General features: G+C 37.6%; 1 protein-coding gene across 3 annotated transcripts in view; it reads left to right on the top strand.

Annotated features, from left to right (window-relative positions):
- The window catches only part of CTNNA2 (catenin alpha 2), a 395,828-nt gene that overhangs the window by 109,529 nt on the left and 267,862 nt on the right, over window positions 1–18,437 (top strand). The gene's annotated exons all lie outside the window — the stretch shown is intronic.

Raw genomic sequence — 18,437 nt, 5'->3', positions numbered from 1 at the left:
TCCTCTAACAATGCATATAGGAAAATGTACAATATCTCTTTTGGAGGATAATACATGCAGGAGAAAGTCCTGAGCAATGATAACACCTTTCTTATTTATATAGTAATTAATTTTGGAGAAATTCCTGAAGGAGACGTTATTTTTCTTTTAAAAATATGATAGTAGTCATTTGAAGCAATAATTACACACCCAAATGACATTTCATGACCCTGTAGACACTGGGATTGAAGACCCAATTTAGTAATTTTAGACTTCTTTTTGAATGTGCAGTATGTGCTCTGAAATGTCTGAAAAACAAAAAAAATCAAGTGTACTTCGCATTTATCTGTCATTGCTACAAGACTGTAAGGCATCAGCACATTTCGATTAGCAAAATAGTGTTGAAAAGATAAAGATTTAGCTTCTAACATTCTACTCTCTTCTTTGGTGCCATTGTAGTTGTTTTGGAGAATGACGCAATGTGGTATCGAGTGTGGAAAATTCGTCCTTCAGTTATTTTATTATACAGCTCAAAATAACTAATGCTTTTTTATGCTTCTGTTCCATATATAGAGACATTTTAAGGAATAGCTGTTGCTGTTGCTCTAGAAATTAAAAGCATACATTATTTTCTTTCTTTTTATGAATTGACAGTTGAAAGATCCTTGTACTGTGAATGAAAGCAAAGTGTATGTTGTTATATGGCAAGCTAGAAATCCTAAGGAGAGTGCATTAAAGAGCAGGTGATGGGAATGTGATGGAAGGGATGCCGGTGCGTTGCTTCCCGTGGCATCTTGCTTTGCAGAGTTATTCCTGTTCAGTCTAATCTTTAAAGGTCCTTCCAAAAAGTTACAGAGCGGCTGGATTCCGACATTCTATTCTTTTGTAGTGCCTGTTTTTGTGCATGCAGGATTTGGGTAGCAGAATGCAATTTGTCCTTGCATTGGAGCACTGCTCTTGTTTCTAATGACATTTACAGAGAAGGGAGGGCTTTAAATGATTGCAGGCATTTATGGCAATGCTTCAGGTGAAGAACAGTTTTGTGGTTTTTACTTCAACACATAATGGTGGGGGCGTCTATTTTTTATTGTTATCACTGTACATTTACTACTTTTTTCTTTTTTTCGTTTCATATTCTGATTAGCCTAAGCCATAAAATCTCATTAATGCCTCTTTTCCGCATTTTATGTTTTTTTTTTTTTTTTTTTTTTTTTTTTTTTTAATGCTACTGACTTAGGCCTATTTTAACAGCTGCTGAGTGAACATCTGAAGGCCTGAATTTATGCTTAAGTTCACGAAAAGCCTAGTAGTTCTAATTACAACACCTGCCTGATGGCAGGATTTAAGAATGACACTGAATTAATCATTCTGCCTTCCAACCTGAACTTGTTGGATATAAAGGATAGGATTCAACTACACCTTAAGGCACCTAAACATAGGGGTCTGTCCGTGGCTCCATCCGTTTAGAAGGAAAACCAGGAAAACCAAGTGCCCTGCTAGGTTGCCTCAGGATAGATGTGCAGCTGTGTTCAACTGCTACTTGCGGTAGTCGCGTGTCCCTCTGAGCTTCTCCTGGCCTGTGAATCCACCTGAGTCTTGTCCCCCTGCCAGCCCCATCTCTGTGCCCTGTGCACCCTAGGGAAGGACTTCTTCAATCAGCAGCGACCTGTCACTTAGGCCGCTCCTACAACCGATGGAGGTGCGATCAATACTGCCAAGGAGTCTGCAGGATCATTCGGATAACTAAGTTGTAATCTAATTTGGGATAAGCTAAATATCTCTCTAGGCTCCTGTGGCTGCCTTAACACCTGCGAAGGGAATACAAAGATCATGTGTAGATACCTCCTGTCGGGCATCTGCCCAGAGACCGAATTTCACCCATTTGTGAAATTCCACATCATTTCTGGCTGATCTGGTTGAGCAGATGTGCATGCTCATTTTGTACTTGGCATGAGATGCAGAGATCATGGAACAGGTTAAATACTTAAATACTATTTGGTCATATTTTGGAATTATAGACTATGTATTGCAGTGCATTGGCAGTTTACAGCATAGTTGATATTCTTCTTTAGATTAAAATTCTTTTTGAATTCCTAGCATCCGAGTGAACAAGACAGGAACTTCAGCCCTTTGGTTAGTATAGAATAAAAGCTCCTCCACATACAGATCATGCTGTGGTGCCCACGTTTTTCTCAGAAATGCCCCTGTGAAGAGGCATGTCTCCTAGTTTCATGCTCATGCTGGGTTTAAGCACTTCCATCAGAGACGTGATGGTCCCCTTGGTGAGGGAGACACAAGATCAGTTAAATAAAACTCCCGTTTATGAGGCAGAGGATATGATTTAGAAAAAATAAATAAATAAATAGAAGGCAGGTATCTACTTTCAGGCTGTTGGCAGGCACCAAAAAGATGGGGAAAGAAATTCTGTAAAGAGGATAAAGATTTCAACTGAGAAGGATAAAAATAATGCTGCCGTTGCATTTGTATTATGTTCTGTGCTAGGAAAGTTTTAGAAAAAGTGACAGAAACTCTTCAGGGAATATGAAAGGAGGTGTTTTGCTTTCCTCCCTCCTCCCCCTCAGCTAAATGCTGGTTTGTGCTGTTTCCCAAAAGTGTTGAATGAGGGTTTTTTTTTTTTTTTTCCAGGTGTATTCTCTTCACAAATACTTAGTTATTCTTGGCCCATTTCAGAGTTTATTTAAGAAATTGTTGTTGTAGGAATTTTTCAATGATTATTATAGCAGGAAAATTAGTCCCTAGGATCTTCACCAGTTCTATGAATAAATAGATATTTGTGTATTACATTGAAAGGCTGTAGTCAGCACTGGAGACTTGCGTATGTAAGTGCTCTACAAGAACATTTTTGGAAATGACATATAAACTACTTCATTATAGTTCATCTATCTAGTATTAATAAAATATATTAGTTTCATATGTCTAACTAATAACTGTGCCAAAATATTTTCCTAACATGGCATCTATTATTTCTGTACTAAGCCCAACTCAACCTTTGCTTTTGGCAGGGGGTGGGGGTGGGAGGAATCTCTCTGCTGGGTCATATGGTTTTATTCCAACTAACACAGAAAATTAGTGACTTTTTTTTTTTAGTCATATGTACCTATGGTAAACCTCATAATTTATTCTAAAATAAAATTGATTTCTAAACTCCTGCCCTGCAGAGAAGAACTAAATGCAGCTCCATGCCAGCTCTTAATACAGTTGTTCTTCCTGTGCCTAAATGGAAAAAAAGAAAGATTCAGAGGCTGTTTAGCTGTGGTGCTGATGGGGTTTGCTGCTGGTTTACTCTCCTGGATCCTTGGTGTGCTGTCTGCCAGGGAGCAAAAGTCCTAGAGAGCTGCTCCTTGCGACGCTTAAACTGCTGCCTGAGGAGTACGTGGCCACATTCACTCAAATGCGACCGTGCTCCGGACACCTGTCCTGGAAGCCTCAGGCTGCTGCTGCACCGATGTCTGATTAGGGTGGGAAAGAAAGAAAAAATATTTTTAAAAAAGGTTAGTTTGAATTCCCTGTGAAATGGGCAGTCCTTCATGAAATTCTTCCATTACTAGTGATGTTTTAATGGATAGATCTAGGGTCCAGAGCCCTGCAGCCCAGGCTTGTGTTTATTGATATTTTACTGCTAACGCTGCGTTCTAGTAACGGTGCTTAGTGATTGTGGTTGCTCTTCTTGATCTTCTGTAAAGGTCCTGCGTGTTCCTGGCCTTTGTTCACTATAACTTAAGCACTGAGGGGTTCTCATTCTCATTTATACGTAGAAGAAAACGTCATACTTTCAAGATGCAAAATGTGTGAAAAGAGAGAGAGAGAAAGCAGAGTCTCTGGGCAGTTTTTCCTCACAAATATATTGGCAAAAAGATTTGATTCAACCAAAGAAAAACTGTGGTGTCACAGTACATGAAAGTGTCCTTAACAGAGGGCTGAAGTTATAGTGCTTGATTAAAACATGGTAGCAAATGGAAATTGGTGAACTCTCAAGATACTGTCAGATTTGATGTTCAACAGCACCATCTAAATTCATATTTAATTCATTTTAAAAGAAAAAACAATAGTTCTTTGATACATTTTGCATTAATCTGGGTGACAGTGAGCAGTAAGTGACATTTATGAGGCTGCAAAATGTCTGTGCTGGGTCTGGGATGAGGGAGCAGGGCTGAGTGACAAGGGGTTCACTGCTGCGCTATTTAGTACCAGCCATACTGATTACTGCAGATCGTTCCTTTAGGATTTCTGTAATTGAGGAGTGGAGATGAATTGCCCCGGGATTTAAAACATTAAAGAAGGAAAGGGACTATAGTCTTTTGTGCCCAGACATCGATGTTGGTGATGGGGCATGAAGCTAACAGAATTTTCAGCTTGCCTGTTCAAGTCCAGTCTCATCAAAGTCTTCTAGGTGCAGTAGGCAGAGTATGGACAATAAATGCATGAATTACAGAGAGCAGAATTTGCCAAAGGTGAGGGAGCAGCAGCTGCTTATATTCTATTTGTGTGGGCAAAAAAAAGGACTATATACACTGAAGTCTCAGTGCTCAGTGGTTTCTATTCTCTTTTTCCACGCAGAAAACTACATTTTATGAATTGAAATGAGAGAGAAAAAAAAAAAAAGTATCTCAGTGTAAATAGGCGTATGCAAAAGGATTCAACTTTCTTTAAGTCTTATGTGGATATGTGTCCATAGGGCACGAACATAAAATGTATAGGAGATCCAAGAGAAGTGATGTCCAGGGAAGGCAGTGGGATTTAGTCTGCTGTTTAGGCTTCCTAGACCTCTGTTACTTAGGCTTAAATCATTAAAGTAGAAGTGCTTTTCCATTTGCACAGTGCAAAATCTTATGGAAATACAGTAATGTTATCATATTTGTCCAATTGCTTAAAGTTGCTTGGTCACCTGTAAAAATGTCCTGTATCCCTGTTGACACATGGCCTGATTCGTAACTTTCATAACTTTTCTTTGGAGTGAAGTTCAGATTTATACATCACTCATTTGTTGTTTTTCCTTGGTAGTATCAGTGTGAAAGTAGTTTTCATGCGTTTAGTATTTTATCAATAGCAATTTTTTTTCCTAAAATACTTCTCTTTTTGGGGAAGGAATTTCCATATTTTTACAGTCTGTATTTACATTGTTTCCTATTGGATGTGTTTTGGATGCAAAACCAAACATTTAGAATAATTTCAGTGTAATTGGTAATGCATCAAAGTAAGCGAGGGCCTGCTGAAATTAGTGAGCTTTTCAAAATCCCTGTCAAAACTTTATATGTCCTGGGGGCTCCATAACAGCTCTTTGCTTAATGATTTTTTTAATACCTTAGTTGTCCAAATTCTGGTAATCACATGGGAAAATCAGAAGGCAGCAAAGAAAACGTAAGTTGTAACTGCACACTTTTTTCTCCCAGCTGCTGTTATTCTGCAGGTGAGCGTGAGAGGGAGCAGGTGTCATCAGGCTGGGGCTCCATAGGAGCAAAGGGAGCAAAAATAACATCAATTTATTAAGTGAATATCTATCCCAACTTAGCAACTGTGGCTATATCACTGCTCTTGAGCAATGCCAAAATCTAACAATGAATATTGTCTTAAAATCATGATGTGCATTAAAGGGAAACCAGGCAGTTTGTATTAAGCTTCCTCGCGCCTCATACAAAACTGTAGGAACTAGAATACGAGGAGAGGAAGAGAGATGAAAATCATCCTCAGAATTCCTGCTCATATGTGAGGACAGCATTTTCATAGCCAGGGACAGAATCAAAACTATTTTTAGGTTATAATGGGATTTCTGTATTTAAGCTCCTATTAGCAGTCAAAACTACAAAGTTCTGTGTAATATGTGTAAACCTCAGCCTTGTCTGTACTGCCTTGGTTTGTATTACTACCTTTTTAACCAACACAATGAAGGGTTTTAAAAATGACTCTGAGCTATTCCTTAATGATAGAAGAATTTAGAATGATTTTGAATCGTATCTTCTGAAATAGTGATTTCAGATGCCCAGAAGAGGGCACACTTGCATACCACAAGCACGTCCCTGAAGATCTGCATTCAGATGTTGTATAGCTGTAATCAAAGAAAATTTAATATTATACAAAGTGAAGAGGTTTTTATTAGTCACAGAATCTTCAGGGAAAAAAAAAAAGAAAGAAAACACACCACATTCAAAAGGTTGTTTAGGGGAATGTATATATTTTTTAAAATCAAATCAATGTTATGTGCATAAACTCTCAAAGAGAAAATGGATGTTAAGTGCAACTGGCAGTTTGAAATGCACCGATATTTTGATTTCAGTGTGGAATCTGGCATGCAAGGAATAGAAAACCTCCCTTTCCAGGTAGAAATATGATCTCAGGAACACATGCAATCTAACATAAGCTAATATAAAGCTTGCTTTCTACAGCAGTCAAATGCTTGAGGCAAGGAAGTACCATATACAATTCCTCTTCTTCAGTGGGATTTGATATTGGATCTGTTAATTTTCTTATGACTTGCTAAATACAGTAGAATTAGGAGGACAAATTGTGTCTCGTGACAGAGGGGCTTAGAGTCACATTTTCCAGGGCTTGGTTTTATTCGGGCGCTGAGAGAACGTGTGGTTTATTTTTATTTTTTCACTTGAGAAATGAAAGAGAGAAAAAGCATCTCCACCATAGTCAGTTCCCTGCAGTTTCCTTAGTGAAACAGCAAGGTGGAAAGAGGGTTGTTCCTTTTTTTTTTTTTAACATGATGGGATTAAAGGAAGAATAATTGCATGTTTTGTTTGGATTTTTTGTTGTGATTTTAAATATTGATCCAGCTTTCATGGTGCTTGGTAACATTTGCAGCTATGTCATAGTGCTTTTATAGCTATAGCAACTATTTTTAAATGCTTTAACATATATTTGGCTTCAACAGAATGAAATGAAACATTTTCTGAAATTCATTTCTCTATCGTAAAGCTTAATGCTCAGTAACTTTCTAAAATAATCTTCAATTAAGTGTAGGATAACTGATCACCTGTGTTATACAGGTTGTTTATGTATCTGTCAAATGTTCACTAGAGCAATTAACTGGTGTCTTGACCAATTCTTTCATTTGGTAAGAAATTATTTGTAAAAAACCTTAGGAGACTGACAATGCAGATGAATGTATGATCATATATTACAGTGCTGAACTGCTTCTCAGACATTTGCTAAAGACTTAAGTCCACCTGTAATTTAAGCTCTAATTTCCTCTTACTTTAAGGGAATTCTTCCAATTTACACTGAGGATTGGCTCGCATTTAAGAACATGACTGGATTTTTTTACTTTGTGATAAAATCTATATATTTCAATGCAAAGTTAGAGATTCCCCAAAATACCATTCTGCGGCTTTACGTAGACAGTGACTAAATCCTTTTTGACGTGGTCTAGAATACCTTGGGGCTTGTTGTGTAGTAATGTAGTTACTATAAGGCTGTCAAATTCATTGCCAAATGGTATTTGAATCCCGGGATCAGATAAATTAGATTTTAATTGGGTTTTAAGGCTAAGCTGAATAAGTAGATAAAGTAGAATTAACCAGAGACATATTAACGTAATGAAACCTTTGGTTCATCTAAGCTATTCTATTAAAGAGCATACAATCTTTTGTTGATAAAAGACGTCATGGTAGGATAGAAAGAGATTGACATTGATAGGTAGGACAAACGCTGGTTTCTGATATAATCACGTTATCGGGAGCACTGGAAAACCAAGGAAGCAGACAAAATTGCATCAGTTTTATTTCATTATAGCATTTGGAAAGAAAACAAGCAAGCAAAGACCTTAAAACCGAGTTTTTCCAAAGAGATGGGGACCACTCAGCCAGAGACTTTATTGGGGCGCCCGAGTGGGTTGTTGCGTTTCTCAAATGGCAAAACAGAAGTTAGAAACTGTGTGTTGTGAAATGCAAATATCATTTGCTTGTGTGTTTCTTCTCTTTTAAATTATTGTGTAATGTTTTGGGGGCTGCAGAATTTAATTTTCATGAGAAAAGACTTTTTTCCTAGTAACTCACTTTGCGTTCTGTATAGATTTATATATCTGAATATTTACATGTATTCAAAGGTACAAATTTCCAGAACTGGAACTCATTTGTTGTTCTATTATTTTATCCTTAAATACATCTATTATCAACTAAAAGTGGGCAGCACATTTTATGTCTAAGGCCTCATAATGCAAACTTCAGTATGAGTACTTTAGTAAATAAATAAAAACAGAGCTCTGTGTGATGAATAAGACCCGATAATAGCAGGGAGCATGCCGAAAATGTAACCCTCAAGCCTTTCAATTTCTAGATAAATAGAGAAGAAAGGAGAAAATAAAGTGAGAAAAACAGAGTGGTGGGAGGAACTTTGCTTTTTATGTCACTCAGAAATACATTCACTCATTACAAAATTCTGCCTCATTCTTCCGAACGGGTAGGTGTTTGCAAACCCTGGTGTGGTCTTCTGGATTTCTGCCTGCAGGATAAGGTCCCCAGAGCCAAATGCCACAGACTGCAGTGAATATTTGATCAGAGAAAAGCCCTTCCTCGAGTCAGACAGCCATGTGAAATGCCTCACTTTCAGTATATAGATATTCCCATGGAAGATATTAACAGTAACTTTTAAGATTTAAAACTTCCCTTTTGTACCTCACTGATTTGGGTCTTGGCTTTTGTGGGAGCTTGTTGGTCCTAATACATTCTACGTGGTTTACCACTATATGATTAAACAAGCATTCAATTTTAAGGATTTTATCCAAAGTTATGGTAAATTCATGGAATGAAATGCTTAAAAAGCAAAATGTAAAGATATTAATGTTTTACCTTTTCTTACCATGGATAAACTGACGAAGTATGTTCTAAAACGTAGAAGAAGCTAGATTTTTAATTTATTTTGTATTTTTTTGGTCATGTGCTAACAAGGAACTGCTTTATTTAAACAGATCTGCACAGGCCTTAGACAAGTAGAAATTCTAGATAAATACACAAGTGAATGGATATATAAAAGGTGTGCTCGATTGCTCGTACATGAAACTGGACTTAAAAGGAAATTCCAATTCCAACTACTTGTAGATGTACCAAACAATAAAACTTGAAGGCTCATTAGCTTGGAATGACCCAACTGTGTTTTATGTGTAGGGGTCATTTCTTTACTAATGAGCCGCTCAGCCAGATGGCTAACCCCACAGTAGTCGGACTGCATTAGTGTGATTTAGTTTTTTAGGCAAATTGCTTTTCTTTCCTCTTTTATTGAAAGGAGCTGGTGGCACTGCTGAGCAACAACTCTTTCTAGAACCGTGTACAGCAAAGTATTTTGCTTTAAAGTATAAATAGTCTGTGCTTCTTAGAGAGCTTTATATCAATTTCTAGTATATTTGCTAATTTGCAGTGATCCACCCTGCAAACTTTTGGACAGGAAGTTATTTGGATGGAAAAAAAAGAGGAGGGTGTATTGGATTTAGTTTCAATATACAGTTGATCAAACCCGTTCTTATTGCCTCATATCTAAGTGCATATGAAAGAGCTTAAAAGTGTGAAAGAAGAATGATCCTACATAGGTGATTTAGAGGAACATTACTATTTGTTCTAAGTGTCTATTTTCTTCTAGAGTTTTTACGTGTATTTAGGGCTCATTTGGGGCCAGATCACCTTCCCTGACGCATAAGTGAGGAATCCAGAGATTGTGGATTCCCTCTGGGCAGCTGAAAGATATTGGTACCAATACCAAAAATATAGTCCAAGAGGACTATATTTTAAGTGCCCTGAGTTGGCTTCTGTAGATGGTTTTCTGTCACTATTGACTAGCAGCGAGGTGAAAATGGTCCTGAATGACAGATGTCTCAAACTAAGGTCTGCACACAGAAAGGTTGGAAATAGGACATATAAATCTACATAAAGAGGCCTAAAGTGATGAACACTTAAAAGGAGGTTATCTTGTGAAGGACAAAATGAGCAAGGGTCTTCTAGAGCTGATTGTGAAATGTCTGCAGTGCGGGCACCTCTGGTCCCTTGGGCAATGCCACGTGCAAATAATATTTTGATGTAGCAAATTGTTACGGCCAATGACTTCCTATGACGATTGGTTTGTGTCTTAGCGGAGTTTGTAACAGTGATGTTAGATAAGAGTATATAGGTTATTAGTGCCAAAAGTTGCTTTTATCTGGAAAGCTTCAAACCTTTGAAGGAGTAACAGGGTTGTCTAACCAATATCTTACCTCTGAAGGTGGTCACGAGGGAGCGATGGAAGAGGAGTATTAGAGCATGGCAAACACGTTGTGACTGTGATTCTATGCAAAGTTTTTTATCTCAGCCTCAAGCAATTCATGGTTCACAGAGTCTTTAAGTCTTTAAACCAAAGGTGGTCTTTTTTTTTCTTTAAAAATGAATAATTTAAAATCCTTGTTTAAACAGTCTGCAGGGTGTTGAGATTTCTTCTCTCTCTCTCTCTCCCTTTTTTTTTTTTTTTTTTTTTTTTTTTTTGAGATTTACACTAGTCTCCAGAATAACTGTCATAGATTATTTCAACCCTTTCCTTTTTTTTCCTTTTTTTCCTCCATTTTTGCAGATATATATGCAAAATGTATTCAGAAGGGAGGTGTTGAAAGCCAGTGGACAGAGGAGAAATGCAAAATCTTTTACAAATTGATAGTTCTTTTTTGACATTTCATATTTCAATAGTTTATCAAGCCAGGTTTTGTAGACATCATCCACTGTGGCTGTTTTTTTTTTTTTTTTTTTTTTTTTTTTTTTTTTTTTTTTTTACTGTTCCAATACTGGAACAGAAGTGAAGACAGTGCATCATGTCTTTAAATGCATTGAATCTATCACACTTAGATTTGCACATTTAATTTCCACCTTCACGGGGCTGCTGCTCTACCTGTCTCGGTATCTCTAGGGCTTCCACAGCCATGTGCTTTCCTCTTTGGGAGCCTCTCTGCCAAAATTAGCTGTGCAGATGCGGAGTGGGAGAGCTGAAAAGCTGGGATCCTAAAGAAGAAAATCTGGCCAAAAATGCACGTGATAACTTCCTCCTGAAAAGAGTAGAAAAGCAGTGTCAAAACATCAGAAAAAGGAATGACGTTTAGGTGTGAAAGTGCAGGAGGCTCTTAAGGCTGTTGTGATTTGCCAGTTGTCATAAATGTCCTTTCTGTAAGAGTGAGGAGTACATAGGTCATTTTCTGGCCATACTCATCACAGTGAAAAAGTATTTTTCAGTCATATCTTGATTTGAGTGTTTGTTTCTATGAGTTCACATTTCACAATGTTTCAGGATATTTGTATGTGCATGTATCATATTTTTAGCTTCTGCCACTCTTTGATCAAGGCCAAATGAAATATTTCAAGCAATATTAAGTGGTAGGTAGAAAATTACTTTCAAGCTAGTCATTATTTTTAAGATCTATTTATTTTTCAAGTTGAGACTTCTAATTCTACAAGGTGAGTCTGGTCTCCAAATCTTACCTTGATTTATATTCTAGGAGGTGTAAGTGGTATTTTTCTCTTTACTTTCTGTTGCCAGACTGATAGAATAACAATAATATAGCTGTTTTTTCTCAAGCCAGGCACTTAAATGACTATGAGAGCTGTGGCACATTCCACTCAGTGAAGGGTGGTTACACCTTTCCTGCCACCTAAGCAAACTTGTAATAACAAAATGATAGAGCATCTTATGCTGTGTACATTTTTATTTGTTAATAACAAAATCAAAAATGATGAATACTTCTTTTGTAAAATTCATACTGAATCTCTGGTGAATTCCATAGCACTGTAAATGTAATTTGCAGGTCTTTACAATTATAGTTTAAATAGACCAAGTCTAAAGGGAGGCTGCCTGTTTGATTTTTCAAATTTGCATCACTTAAAATCCAATCAGACCAACTGTTCAGATTTTTATTAGATATGAAATACATGAATGGGTTCAAGGCCAAACTGTATAGCCAACGCATACCTTATTTTACAGCATGGATTATCTAACACGTTACTGTAGCATGTGTTTCGACCTTCAGCCCACAAAGATGGTTTGCTGACTTCTGAAATTATTTCTATATTAAACCATTTGATTTTCAGTAACTGATGCTTTATAGGCCAGCAGATTGCACTTGATTTGTTGAATTTGCTGTAGCATATTGAGTTTAACAGATTTATGCAGGAAAATGAAAGAAAAAATAATATAGCAGGCGCACCGGCTTTTTAAGCACAAGGGCATTCGGCTTGCAGATGGCTGATACCCATAATGACATTGAATAATTCAGCTACGGAAGGTAATCTGGTTTGGAGAGAAGACATTACCCAGGTGCTGCGGTAGCGATCTGCACGGTGTCACCAAAGGGGGACCATGGGGACTACACAAGGTTCTGCACTGTCCTCTCCCCAGCGAGGTGCAGGTGAGGAGGAGCTGCTCAGATCACACTGAGATAGATTTAGGTGACCCTTGGCACTACCCTCGTGAAAATCATTTCTCACCCCTCCCTTTGCTAGTTTTTATCATGGGAGAAGTGGAGAAATGCATATTTAATACTTTGGTTGTAATTGTATGTTTGTTACAGGGTGTACTTAGGGGAGAAAAAATACAGTAATTTAAAAAAAAAAAAAAAACAAAAACAGAACAACAACAACAAAAAAATTTCTCCTTTTTTCTTGTCTGTTGTGTCAAAACATGCCTGTATCTTTTCCAGTTTCCTGATGAACCACTCCAGTCTGTTCATCATGGCAACATCCTTAAAATATAGGAGATGTGTCACTGTCGGGGTTGAGAACCTGAGAGCAACAGTCACACTCATAACCTGCTGCTTCTCCTCAGAGCGGCCGCGCGGGACCTGTGCGGTGGCACAGCTTTGCAGTTGTTCCTCCTGCACACACACAATCACAGTTCTTTTTTGCTTGGTTTACTTCAGTCAGTCTAACTTTTTTCTGCGGTTTGTGGTGACCAGACTGTGTTTCTTGAGCCGTGCATCACCTCTCGCAAGCCCCGAACACGTCCCAGCCTACGTGGTGTGGCCATCAGTAGAGCTGTGCTTTTCAGGGTGCATAATATAGCAATTAAATCGAGGTAAACCTGCTATTTTCTACTTTTGTTGTCTATGTTAAAATGATGGTAGGTACTCAACCCAAAGTTGAGCTGAATATGGAGAATTTCTGTTGAGCAGGTGAAGTTTGTCAAAAATACGAGAAATTAAAAACTAGCGGTTATAAGGAGGGGAGACCTTAATAAAGGTCACTCACTATTTTTTAAAAAATAAACTATATCTATTATGAATATTCTAAGGAATATTCTAAGTGTCATATTGATTTTATAATGTTTTTTTCCTGACTCTGGCATTACTACACAGCAACATTTCATTACACCCACTGGAAGTATAATAACTGGAGTGCAACACCAGCTGATGGAAATGAAATTAAATCTATCTCCAATAATAAAGAAGTGACATCCACCAGGAGTTAGAAGCTAAAACAGTTTTCCAGTTTTATAAGGTTCAATTACAACAAGCTATAAATAAAAGTAGATATTTATTGTGCCAGCATTTCTTGTGTATCAGCTAACAATCAGATAACCTAATTTCTATTCAGATCCCAACAAAATGTTCCATAAAAATGTGCATACAAGTACATGCATATTTACCCTTGTTCATATAAGATGACAAAATTTCGAAATTTGTGTTCCTCTAAAATTTAGCAAAGGGTCTTAAACATCTTCACCTTTCCCACTGACAGACTATATGGTGTGGAAAGTCTGCACCTGTCTCTTCTTTGATGCGTATACTGTTAATAGTGAATTTGGAGTTTTCACTCAGCTGTCTTCAAGTTCTTGAAGTATTAAATGTTTAAGCATCTTCAGGAATTGTTTTGGATTAGGAAAATCATTCCGTTAATCTCAGTGAATGAGAAAACAAATTTGTTTAAAAGAAAAGAGAGGAAAAAAAAAAAGACAATTGCCTACAAATTTGCAGTAATAGGGCTAAAGTATTACTGTCTGGACAAATATCAGGATACAGAAAACAACTGGGCTCTTAAATAATCAATAATCTAGATGTTTTCCTTACATGTATCATCTTGACTTTTACCATTTTGTATTTTAATATTTGGGGATATCTATTCCTATATGAACAGAGAGTAGCGTCATATTTGCAGAACCCAATGCACATATTCACTTGTGTGAGAGGCCTAGTAATGTGAAGGGATGGAAAATGAAAAAGGATGGGGCTAGAAAGAGAAGTATAAAGAATAACAACACATGCGTGTTAAATGAACAGATAAGATGACTAAAATTAGTGAGGATCAGAAACTTGGCACAGGAATGTTATTGCACTTTACATAAAGGAATTACTTTAGTTAGCAGTGGATTAGCAGTAAAGGTTGTAAAGAGGTAGAGAGTTTGCTCATTATCTTGAAAAAAATCTACATTTAGGGTAGAACCTGCAAACTAGAAAGCTCATACTCCCATCAGCTCTTTCCTGCTGTAACTGTCATGACAGTGGGAAATACAAGGGCTATTTCAGAAATGCAGTGACTTTTTTAAAGCTCAGACTCAAGATTGGAGCTTGACATTAACATATCCATTCTGATATGTATGTCAGCATCTCAGTCAGAGCCTGGACAGCCTCGGAGTGGGCAGAGTCAGAGGTACTCGATGAAGCCTGTAAAATACCCGTATTTTAGTACTCACACAAGCTTTTACCACAGGCTCTACAGTTAGAGACTGAAGTGGTTGCCTGTATGGACGAGCCTCATACAATATCCCAACATCTGAACAGTCTGAAATAAATCCCCAGGCAATGGCAACAGGAGCCTTGATGGTTCTTCTTTTGTTTCTGTGTTTTCCCTAAGAAAATAGAATCATTGACCCTCCTCACTTGGACCTCTTCATATGCAATTTCTGCCCATGACTAACAGCCTTACCTTCCTGGTAGCCTGCATGGGCAGAACCCTCCGGGAGGGCCTTTACTGACCTTTTCCCAGAGCCCCAGGTGAAAGATGACTATTATTTTATACTGGCCATCCAAATCATCACTTGTGAGGCAAATTTTGCTTTGCTTTGCTGGATACCAAAAACATTCACAAAAGTATTTTTTTATCGCTATGTTAGTATCATTTTGATTTTGTCAATCTGTAGAAAGGGGAAACTTGCATCCTTTGTGGGGTCGTCATATTCTAATGCAGTGTGGATCAAAGTATCCAAATACTGAAGTATTGGACTTGCTTTCAAATTTACGGATGTTTATAGAGCCAGATCCTTTGGTCTCTGTTCTCAGCATTTCTATGTAGCTTGCTGTTAACCGACTCCCCTACTGAGAGTAGATTTTTCTTATTGATGTTGTTGAAAGATAAATGATCGTACTTGAATTCTGTATGGATGTTGTGTCTTACAAAGAATGTAATGTAAAATATAGTATTTTAGCTAAAAAGTAGTGATGGGGGGAGGAGGAGGGAAAAATAATGCTTGTCTTTTCTGGTTGTTTGAAATCTCTGTTGAAGAGCACCCAAAGCTCAGAGATACTAAATGACCTTTTGAAAGAGTTATTAAGAATTCAGAGCAATTCTTACCATTTTCATCTAGATCTTGATGTCTGTATTGCCCTTAGTAGAGTCATTTTCCTTCCTCTGTCTCCTTTCAAAATTTTATGACACATAACTGACAAGATCCACCTGGAACACAATGTGTGAAGACCCCAGCTGAAAAGGAGCTGAAGTAGGATGACATTGGGATGTGAAATGCAACCTTTGCCTGTCACTTTATGATATTAAAGAGTGCCTGGCACCTGCATTCGTATTTCTCTGAGGGAGATGGTGGAGAGTGCAGTTGAGTTTAAAACTGGTCAGAGTTTGATTTGCAGAAGGTCTGAATGTTTATTTTCTTAAATTTTGTATTTAAAGAGATTTTATTTTATTTTATTTTATTTTATTTTATTTTATTTTATTTTATTTTATTTTATTTTATTTTATTTTATTTTATTTTATTTTATTTTATTTTTTGTCCTCTTGGTCCTTGATATTTTGACATTTCTATTCTGGTGTATTTGTTTTGGTAGATAAGTAAAGGAGCAGAAGCTGGTTGTGGCTGTTGGTAGAAACAGATTTCTTCCTTTGCTCTTTAAAATTTAAAAACATTTTCATGGTTAAAAAAAAAAATCTGTATTACGACAGCACTGCTGTGGAAAAGAAGATCTGCATGTGTTTTAATCATTCCTGTTATTGTACCAGGTGACTAAGGGACAAGCACATGAGTTTACCAATCCATAGATATTATATGCTTTTTTACGTGGTAAGTGGAACTTTTGTACCTAAGGATATCTTGGACATAACAATGGAAATTGGAAAGGGGGAAGCAGGACAGTCCTCTGAGAAACCTACATCTGTGTGTAGGCTTGAGCTTCTAGTTGCTGATTTCCTTGTTAAGAAAAAGGCTGCTTTTTACGATGTTAAAGGATTCACAGAAAAAAGAAAAAAGAAAGCTGCTTCTTGTGGAAGAGGCTTCTTAATCTGTGTTCAGAGTGGTAAAACAAATCAGAAATCCTCCATTTTACTTATTTTTTCCTCTTGTTTGTGGGAAAAAAAAGAAAAAAAAAGATATTTTGTATGCATCTCAACAGGTTTACAATATTTTTTGCTCCTCTTTAAGACGATAGCTATTAGCAAATCTTGCATGGCAAGCACTTCAAGAGAGTGCAGGGCTTTGAGGAGTAAGGATTATGCTAACGTGCAAGTTGAAATGTGGGGAAAACAGAGGAATTCTTCCCTTGTTTCTTGGCAGTGTCGGAGATGGCAAGTTAAGTGGCATTCTCCAGTCCCAGGAGGTGACAGCGAGTAGAGCAGGTGACTGATCTGTTGCTCACAGCTTTGTGTTTATTCTGTGACAGTCTGGGAAATCTGCCCGTTGTAAATCTAGCGGGGCAGCACGATTCACTGTATCCTTAATGAGCTGCTAACTTCTTTTTTTTTTTTTTTTAAATGTGTAGCTAACTTCTCTTTTACGAATTATAGATCAGTACCCAGATTAAAATAAATACTAGCATCGAAGGATTTTAATTTTTTCTGTACTATTGAATGGAAACGCTGTCACCCTGGAAGAAGTCTGGTTTCTCAAGGTCACCTTGGCGGCAAAATCACCTGTTTTTGTCTGAAAGAAGCTAATCAGTAATTTGGCAGAGGAGGAGAAAAACAGGAATGATGAAAGGGCTCGCTGAGCCATTTGCTCTCTTTTCGGTCCCTTCTGCTGTGCAGGATGGTGATGTGGCACTTGTTGCACAACCTTGATGAGGAGCCTGCCTTTTCTCCTCACTTTTAACTGCCTCTCCCCCAGTCTGGTAAAGAAACCAGTTTAAATCATCTGGACAAAAAAGCTATGCTGCAAACATGCAGCCAAGTCCAAACATGTTTTTTTCCCACCCCCAGATCAGGGGGATCCTCAAGAGGAATAGGTAATATTCTGCTTTGCTGCAATGGCTTGAGTTTTATTCAAAGAGCGAAAGCAATGGTGCTTTCAGAATTATGTCAAAGTTTTTCATGTCATTCCCTTGTTTGCCTGTTCTGTCTTGTTTGTCACAAAGGTGACTTTAGAGGTCTATGTCATTGGTGGAGTTTTGGAGAAGGAATGAGTACAGGTGAAGGGGATGTGAAGAATCTGGGAACAGCTATAATTTATGAGCTGTCAGAAACTTTGTTCCTAAATGCTTAAAATGTGCTGGTTGGGTCCTGTAATCATAATGTGCCTTTGGTACCCAGCACTGCTAATGTAACTTGTGACAGGGGCAGCTGCTGGAGCTGCGACTGAATTTGAATCTTTTCACAACTCAGGCGGTTGAATCTCTCTAATTCTGTCACTGCTGTCACCTATAAGTCTTCTTACTTTGGTGTAAACTGTTTGGGAGGGTAAGGTACAGGCGATATTTGAAATATTTAGCCCAAGTGAAGTCTTGAAGTCATGTGGAGGTGATGGACACCAACATGACTAGTTCTTGGAGCAGATCAGTAAGAGAAGAGAGAGCGGTTTATCTACTGGAGCTGAAGAAATGATTTATAATAGTGATCAAAATGTATTCTAAGGGCTTAAAAAATCCCCCACCACACACTTTAGCTTAAAATATGCAACCAAAATACAAATGCAGAAAGAGCAGTTAAACAGATTACGTGTTTACAAGCAGCTTGGAGAACTTTAAAATACACTAAGACAGCCGTGCAGCTAAGGGCAAATTTAAAAACCATCAATATGTTAAACAAAAACAGTGCCTTGAGTTAAACTGCACACACAGAAGTCTCTAAACACCTGGTTATGAAATTGTTAAGCTGCTCACTGTAGTTTGGTACCTCTTACCTAAGCTGGCATTGAGCCAGCTTAGAAGAAAGGAAAATACTCATCTTTAAAAAGAAATCTGAAGAGTAGGTCATGGAACTGAGGCCCAGCAAGTCTGACTTTCTCACGGACTAAATGATTGTGTATAAATATATCTATAAATGGTTTGGAAAAGTTCTAAGTAA

The sequence above is a fragment of the Tinamus guttatus genome, unplaced genomic scaffold (genome assembly GCF_059628265.1).
Source record: "Tinamus guttatus ecotype Peru unplaced genomic scaffold, ASM5962826v1 Tinamus_guttatus_pri_ptg000218l, whole genome shotgun sequence".
In the NCBI taxonomy this organism is placed as follows: Eukaryota; Metazoa; Chordata; class Aves; order Tinamiformes; family Tinamidae; genus Tinamus; species Tinamus guttatus.
This window is presented reverse-complemented; position numbering and strand designations above follow the sequence as displayed.